Here is an 8,056-nt window from a genome sequence, read left to right as displayed (position 1 = left end):
TATACATATGTAACAAACCTGCACGTTATGCACATGTACCCTAGAACTTAAAGTATAATAAAAAAATAAATAAATAAATAGATCTCAGACTGCTGTGCTAGCAATGAGGGAGGCTCCATGGGTGTGGGACCCTCCGAGCCAGGCACGGGATATAATCTCCTGGTGTTTCATTTGCTAAGACCCTTGGTAAAGCACAGTATTAGGGTGGGAGTGACCCAGTTTTCCCGGTGTTGTGTGTCATGGTTTCTGTTGGCTAGGAAAGGGAATTCCGTTCCCCCTTGTGCTTCCCGGGTGAGGTGATGCCTCGCCCTGCTTTGGCTCTTGCTCGTTGGGCTGCACCCACTGTCCTGCACCCACTCTCTGACAAGCCCCAGTGAGATGAACTCGGTACCTCAGTTGGAAATGCAGAAATCACCCATCTTCCATGTCGCTCACGCTGGTAGCTGGAGGCTGGAGCTGTTCCTATTCGTCTATGTTGGAGCCTAATCCCATACATTATTTTAATTAAAACAAACAGAGAAAAAAATAGCTACTGCAAGAGGAAGAGGCTAAGTAAAACTTTTCATCTTAACCAGAAGGTATTTACACTGAGCCTTAATGACTTGAAAACCCAAGCAAGGACTTGAGATGGGAGAAGGGGTCATGTTTAGGGACTGTGAGTAGCCCGGCTTTGCTCTGCACTGCCATCCTCACTCTCTGCTGGTATGAAATCCAGCAGCACTCCAAAGCATTCTTTTCCCTGAAGTTTTTCTTTTCCTGCATCTCTTATTTCAGGGACCTTCTCTGAGTCCCCAAAGCAATTAATCAGTTTTAAGCAACATCATGGTGTAGCTGTTGCATGAAGTGACTTAGAACTGTTTTCAAGGCTGGGCATGGTGGCTCACGCCCATAATCCCAGCACTGGGGGGCCAAGGTGGGCAGATCACAAGGTCAGGAGTTCGAGACCAGCCTGGCCAACATGGTGAAACCCTGTCTCTACTAAAAATACAAAAATTAGCTGGGCGTGGTGGCAGGTGCCTGTAATCCCAGTCACTCGGGGGGCTGAGGCAGGAGAATCACTTGAACCCAGGAGGCGGAAGTTGCAGTGAGCTGGGAACACACCACTGCACTCCAGCCTGGAGGACAGAGCAAGACTCTGTCTCAGGAGGAAAAAAAAAAAAAACAACAAAACACCGAAACAACTGTTTTCAGCCCTGGCTCTGCTACTCCCTAGTGACACATTCTCAGACAAGTGACCTGGGTTCTTCAGGTCTCTGCTGACTTCCTGTAATAGGGCAGCAGTATTTGATAGAATCCAGCACATGAGGCAATGTGTGGATGTATGTAAAGTCCTTAGCCAAGAGCTTGGCCCTCAGCATAGTTACAACTGTATTACTACATGTTCTCTTCATGCCTTTATCTTGCCCTGTGCTGTGTTATAACAAGGCCCTACTCCTCTTACTAGAGGGTGACCTTATAATTCCTATAGCTTATGTTCTCAAATTTAGGGATACGTGAAAACCAACTAAAAACAATAAAATGCCCAGCCACAGCATCTACACCAAGAGAGTCTAATTTACTGCACTTGGTGAGCACTGTGGGCATCTTTATTTTTCAACAGCACCCACAGTGGTCCCAGGTCTTTCTCTATTGCAGGGCTTCTCGACATCAGTACTGCGGACATCTCTGACTGGTAATTCTTTGTTGCCAGGGGCCATCTTGTGTATCTTGTGTAGGATGTATAGCAGCATCCCTGGCCTCCACCCATTAGATGCCAATACACTCTACCCTACTTCCATTGCAACAACCAAAAATGTCTTGCAGGAGGCATTATCAAATGTCTCCTGGGGGTTGGGGGGATTGTATCCAGTTGAGAAGCACTTCTCTATAATTATCGCCTGAAGAGTTAGCACAGTGCCTTGCATAGCTAGTGGTGCTAAGGGCATGTTCAGTTGATTCAAACTCAAATGGGTTCCGTGAAGTAACTCTCACGATGTCAACGACACTGACACACATTCTTGTCTGAGGCTTCTGTGTACTGCAAAAGCCACGTATTCAAACTGTCAGAGTCTTCAATTTCAGTCTCTTTGGGAGGACATCACTATTTATTCATTTCCTAGCCACCTGCTAGGCTATACTCAACATCTAGTGCTATGGTTTGAATGTTTGAAATTCATGTTGAAACTGAATCTCCAATACAATAGTATTAAGTGGTGTGGTCTTTAGGAGTTGGTTAGGTCACAATGACTCCTCCCTCATGAATGAGATTAAGGTGTTTATAAAAGTGACTTTGCAAATTGTTCAGTCCTTTTTTGCCCTTCCGTCTCTTCTGCCATGTGAAGACATAGCATTTGTCCCCTCTGGAGGATCCCAAATTCAAGGCACCATCTTAAAGGCAGAGAGAATAGTTCTTGCCAGGCACCAAATCTGCTGATACCTTGATCGTGAACTTTCCAGCCTCCAAAACTATGAGAAAGAAATTTCTCTTGTTTATAAATTACCCAGTCTATGGTATTTTATTCTAGCAGCACAACTGTACTAAGACATCTGAAATGCAATATATATTTCAGAAGGGCATTTTCTAAGGGGAAATTTATTGAGGAACTACGGGTTTTTGCCATCTACCACATAGTAATAGCTAGTTTATTGAATGGACTAAAATCAGTGCAGATGGTTTAATTTTTTTCCATTAATTGCCTTCCGACATGGTCTGTTGTATCTCTCTTCTCATACTGGGATGATGTTTCAAGTATTGAAAGGTCCACTGAGTCCTAATCAAAATTTCAACCTTATACTCAGTTTCCAAGTACAGAGAGAAAGAGCAAAAACCATATCAGGTTCCCCATCCCTATGGGGGACTAGTCTCAGTGCTCAGGATCAAGCCTGAGCTAGCAGAAATAGGAAATGTTTTGTCTTGGATGAGAATTTAAAAGAAGGCAAATGTTTTCCACCTTCTCGGAACTAGCTTGATGCCCTACAAGCCTCATCAGTAGCTGCCTACTGTATACATTTCTCCTTTCTTCTCATCGTAGAATGTTTTAAAAGCACATGGAACCATTGTAGCAACCCCAGGTTTCTTGCTATTGAAAATAGCTAATGTATTTGCACAGGTATCTAACCATTACAGAAATGCCTACAAATGTTCACAAGGCAAAAATAAAGACATGGCTTGGCTGTGGGGAAAACGGGCTCAACAGCATCAAGAGGTGGGACAGGGGCTCGGAACAATTGGACTGCAGATGGCTGCTGTTGTCACAGGGTTGGACCTGCAGGACTTCCTCAACAGGACAGCTTCCTCGCAGTACCTGCTGTTCCAAGCAGTGGGGTGCAAAAGAAGACTGTCCAGGAAACATGTGGTCCAGCCATCACAACTGCACATCCCTGTCAGCGGGGAAGCCTCCTTTTCCTCTTCAAACATATCTCGCCTCTGTCCCCTACACCACATTTGCTGTCCCTTTCTATTTATCTAATTCTGTCCCTCCCTCTCCACTTTAACACAGGTTAACCTTGCTCTTCTCTAAAGTTCATCCGAACTGACTAAACCTGCTTCAGTTCCCTTTCAAGGAACTATCCTTTCCCTGAAAAAGGAAAACCAGGAATGTACTGTCAGAGAAGTCAAAGGAGGGAGGGTTTCTTGAGGGTGAGGTGAGAAGTTTCCATTGGATTTTGCAACAAAGAGGATGTAAAAGCCTTGGTGCTTTATAGTGTCTGGATCAATGATCTCTAGGGTTGCCTCTTTAGCAATAAGATCCCCTTCTGTGTTTGCAGGCAGTTGGCTGCAGATGGAGAGGAACAGAGAGAGGAAGAGAGAGAGATGTAATTCAGCTTACTGCCACCAGGGAGCACCAAAGACAAGTCAATAGATGCGGGCTCGGGCTAGAGCGGTTCCCTCTTCTAAGGGTTCACTTAAATCTGTCTCCCAACCTTCTAGAGGGAACCGTGAAGATATAGACCTACAATAATTCGCAAAATCCAGGCCGACAGGGAGTTTGGCGTGGCAGTCGGTTGTGCACCGGGACAGTGGAATGAGACAGCCTTAATCGGACCACTGCTACTGTGGCTCCACTGTGCCTCTGTCCCGAATCTCCAGGCTTCTGTGAATATCCTCCCTCGCCGCCAGCCATTGGAGGGTGGTGGTGGAGAGTGCAAGCAACAGCTCTGGATGCCAGCCCCGAGTCCGCCCTCTCCCTCAAACTGCACGTTTTGCCACTGGCCATCTTGTATCTCTTCCTCTCTCTCCGTCCACACCGTCCAGGCAGCATAGCTGGGAACAACAGTCTCCCACTGGCTAGCCTGTCCCACCTTCCTATCCATTCTTTTCACTGTACAATGCAAACGGCCTTTCCCTTTTTAAGAAGACTTTGTGGTCTCCTGTTGCTCTCAGGACAAAATCCAAACCTCACCCTGACACCCCAGGCTCTTTGGGATCTGATGGCTGCCCGCCTGGTCAGTGTCATCTTTACTCCAAATTCCCCTTTCCCTACTTCCTCCGAATCTCCACGACTGTTCATCTCCCCCTGCCACCCATAAATCTATCTATTCTCCAACCATACTGAAATACTTGTACTTTCCTAATTATATTGGTTTCTCTCTTACCTTGGTCTAACAGTTGGTACACCTGCTATCTAAAATATCCTTCTATCCCCACGTCCTCAGCCTCCTCGATAACTACCACCTTCCATTAGGATGAAAGCTCAGACATCACCTCCTCTGAGAGGTCTTCAAAAAGCCCCACTCCCAGGCCAGGTAAGCAGCCCTCCCTCTTGTGATTGCATCCTCCACTCAACCTCCAGGCTGTAAGCGTTGTCTTGGTCCCGCTTTCATATTACCCCTGGCACATTGCGTGGCGCTTCCTGAGCTCTTAGTAGACCTGCGTGGAAGGCAGACTGAACCGCACGCCTGGCCCGGGGACTGCGCAGATGCCTGAGAACACGTGGTGGCGCTGCGGCCAAGTGGGTCGGGAGTGCAACCTCTTCGCCTTGCACAGTGATGCGCTCTGTTGTCACCACGCCGGATCTTTAAGGTTCAGACAGAGTCTTCTGCAGGCAGAGACACTGTGCACTGCTGTGAAGTCGGTGACATATGTTTGGGTACTGACTCTTGCCATGGTGCCTGGCGCCTTTATTGAAACTTCAACGCTGAGGAGCTCCCTTCTTCACTTGAGATCCTGTGCAATCCTGCCTTCCTTAAAAGCCCTGGTGCTTAATAAACTTTATGTTTTCCGTTCTGCTTAAATATAGGAGATCAGGATTCAAACTGATGAAGACTCTAGGCTATTCAAGGGCTTGCTTCTCTGAATAATTCCTCACACTCCCACACTCTGTTCCTGCATAGTGCCTTGAAAAGAGTACACGATACAATTAGCTAGTGGTTGGTGAACTGGGTGATTCGATGATTAAAAAGGATGGTTACTATGGGCATTTCAAGTTTCATGGTAGGGTAGCAGGAGAGAATGGACTTTTTTTTCCCCTTGAATTTATTAAAGACTCCAGATAAAAACTGCCCACATCATCGCTGGGTAGGGTCAGCCACAAGAGGTGGGACAGCCTGGAGTACTGGGCTGGCTGTTTCTTGCCTTCCTGGACTTGATCCCATTTCCTACGAGAAAGCACCATCAAACTGTGCTTTGAGATTCTTATATTTTATTTCATAAACCACAAACATGATGAAGCAGAAAGAGCCCTGCTTGGGAATCAGAAGCCCTCTGTTTTTGGTCTTGGCCAGGAACTTTTGAGCAAGTCACTTTGCCAACCCAAGCCTTCGTTTCCAAGTTTGCAAAATGAGGTTGCACCAGAGGATCTTCAAGGGTCATACAATCCTAACAGCATGTGGATTACTGTGAGCCACATTTCCGTGTGACTTGGGCAAGTTACCTGATTTCTCTACATCCTAATTTCTTTATCTGTGAAATACCAATAATAGTAGTAACTAGCTCATGGGCTTGTTTTACTTTTTTAACTTTTGCTAATTTACCAAGATGACTACATGCCCAGCACACTTTAAAATTTATTTTTTGAATTGACAGATAAAGTTGTATTTACCTTGTATAACATGATGTTTTGAAGTATGTATAATTGTGAAATGACTAAATCAAACTAGAAACATCTGTGCATGGGTTTTATTTTATTGAGATGAATACACATAACATAAACTAGCAATTTTAAAGTGTATATTACATTCACAATGTTGACAAACCACCATCTATATCAAGTTCCAAAACATTTTTATTGCCCCTGAAGGAAACTTTACACTCATTAAGCAGTCACTCCCCACTGGCCCTCTCACCCCAGCCCCTTGCAACCACTAATTTGCTTTCTGTCTCTATGAATTTGCCTATTCTGAATACTTCACATAAATTAAATCATAGAATGTGTGACATTTTGGGTCTGGCTTCTTGTACTTAGCATAATGTGGCCAAGGTTTATCCACATTGCGGCATCTGTCGGTACTGTGTTCCTTTTCATGGCTGAAGAGTGTTTTATTGTATGGCTACACCACAATTTGTTTATCCATTTATTCATAGATGGACATTTGGTTTGTTTCTACCTTTTGGCTGTTGTGAATAATGCTACTATAAGCATGGGTATTTGTGCATTGGTTTGAGTTCCTGTTTTCAGTTCAGCTCACGGGGTTGTTATGGGAACTGGACACATGCTTACTACCTAGTCAGGGCATGGGGGCACCACTGATGCCTTTAATATTATTCTGAAGGTGTGCAAAGAGGGTCCTACTAGGGATCTGTCCCAGATCCAGGAGCCAGATCTCACTTTCTCTCCATGACTGGTTTTTAGTCTCTGTTTCTCTTCATTCTCACTTACTGTCATGGATGGCAGGGAAAAACCAGAACAAAATGAATAAGGTGGATAAGGTAGGGGAGATGTCATGGGAAATGAGAATGGGAGGTGTATGGCTGGGGACAACCATTGGGCAAGTATCATGAAGCAACGTTGAGGGTCAGGAAAGATGGTGGTGGTCCTGGGAAAGATCAAGACTCTGAGGTGGATTTGGAGAATGAGAAGTGCATGTTGTCGACAACTCTTCCTGCTTCTATAGGGGTTGGGGTGGGGATGGGGCACATGCCACTAGCAGAGTGTGGTCAGGGCAAGGGAATGGCTCAGGCAAGGATGAGTAAGGCAGCAGGAGATGGCTAGATGAGTGAATTGGTGGTTTTGTCCGTGACTCAGGATTCTGGCTGTTAATGAGGGGAGAGTTAGTGCTGAAGCTGGGAATGAGCTCTGGGAATTGTCAGCTTGAGGTCGGGTGACAAAATAGTAATAAGCAAACACCAGGTATTAGAAAGCTAAAGCTGCCAGGAAGGGCATGGTCTTGGCTGCCGGTGTCCCTGTTGTATGAGAATTGGAACATGCTCCTTGTTTGTGCCTAGCAAGAATGGAGATGGAAGTCTCTAAGAGCAGGGTGTGCCACCGTCTTGAGTTCCAGGAACCTCTGCTTAGGTGCTAGAGGAAGCAAAGGAAGACTGTGTAGCTTTAGACAAAGCAAGTTTTTCCTAACGTGGAGTAAAGCAGCTGAGACCTAGACAGGTTTCATTCTTGACCCGAGGTTCAAGAGAACTGAAAGGAATTGCTCCCATCTTCACCACATACTGGGAATCTGGATACAGGGCAAGAAAATGGGATCCTGTATGTTGGCTCGGTTGAGACTGCAAGAAAGTGGCCATGTCAAGTGTGTGCATCGCTGAATTGTCTATTCTGGCCTCAGTTATTGGCTTGATGAGATTCCCTTTCCCAAAAGTCAAATAAGGAGTACCCTGTGTAGGAGACCTTCCAGGGTGTATAGGAGAAAAACAGTCTTGGCATAGATGAGGTTGCGAATCTGCAGGTTGCTCTCTTTGATGAAAATAATTCTGTCCTAATGTAGCACTTAGGGGAAGTGCCAGAATTTGACTAGGGAGGGAGCCTTGAAGCCAGGGCGGAACCACATTCTAATACTATTTTTTTTTCTGCACATTGCATGCTGTCCTTTGCACATCCGTCAAGCCTCTTGCCTCTCATTCTTTTTATTTCACAACTCACAAGTAACTTCTAGAGCCTCCTGAGAGCCCCCATGAGAATTAGTG

At 45.5% G+C, this 8,056-nt stretch overlaps 1 protein-coding gene across 2 annotated transcripts in view; it reads left to right on the top strand.

Moving 5' to 3' along the window:
- Positions 1 to 8,056, top strand: part of CAPSL (calcyphosine-like) — a 40,975-nt gene that overhangs the window by 18,884 nt on the left and 14,035 nt on the right. The window lies entirely within an intron of this gene.

The sequence above is a fragment of the Colobus angolensis genome, unplaced genomic scaffold (assembly GCF_000951035.1).
Source record: "Colobus angolensis palliatus isolate OR3802 unplaced genomic scaffold, Cang.pa_1.0 Scaffold230, whole genome shotgun sequence".
Taxonomy (NCBI): Eukaryota; Metazoa; Chordata; class Mammalia; order Primates; family Cercopithecidae; genus Colobus; species Colobus angolensis.
Note: the sequence above shows the minus strand (reverse complement) of the source record. Positions and strands in the feature narration are given on the sequence as shown.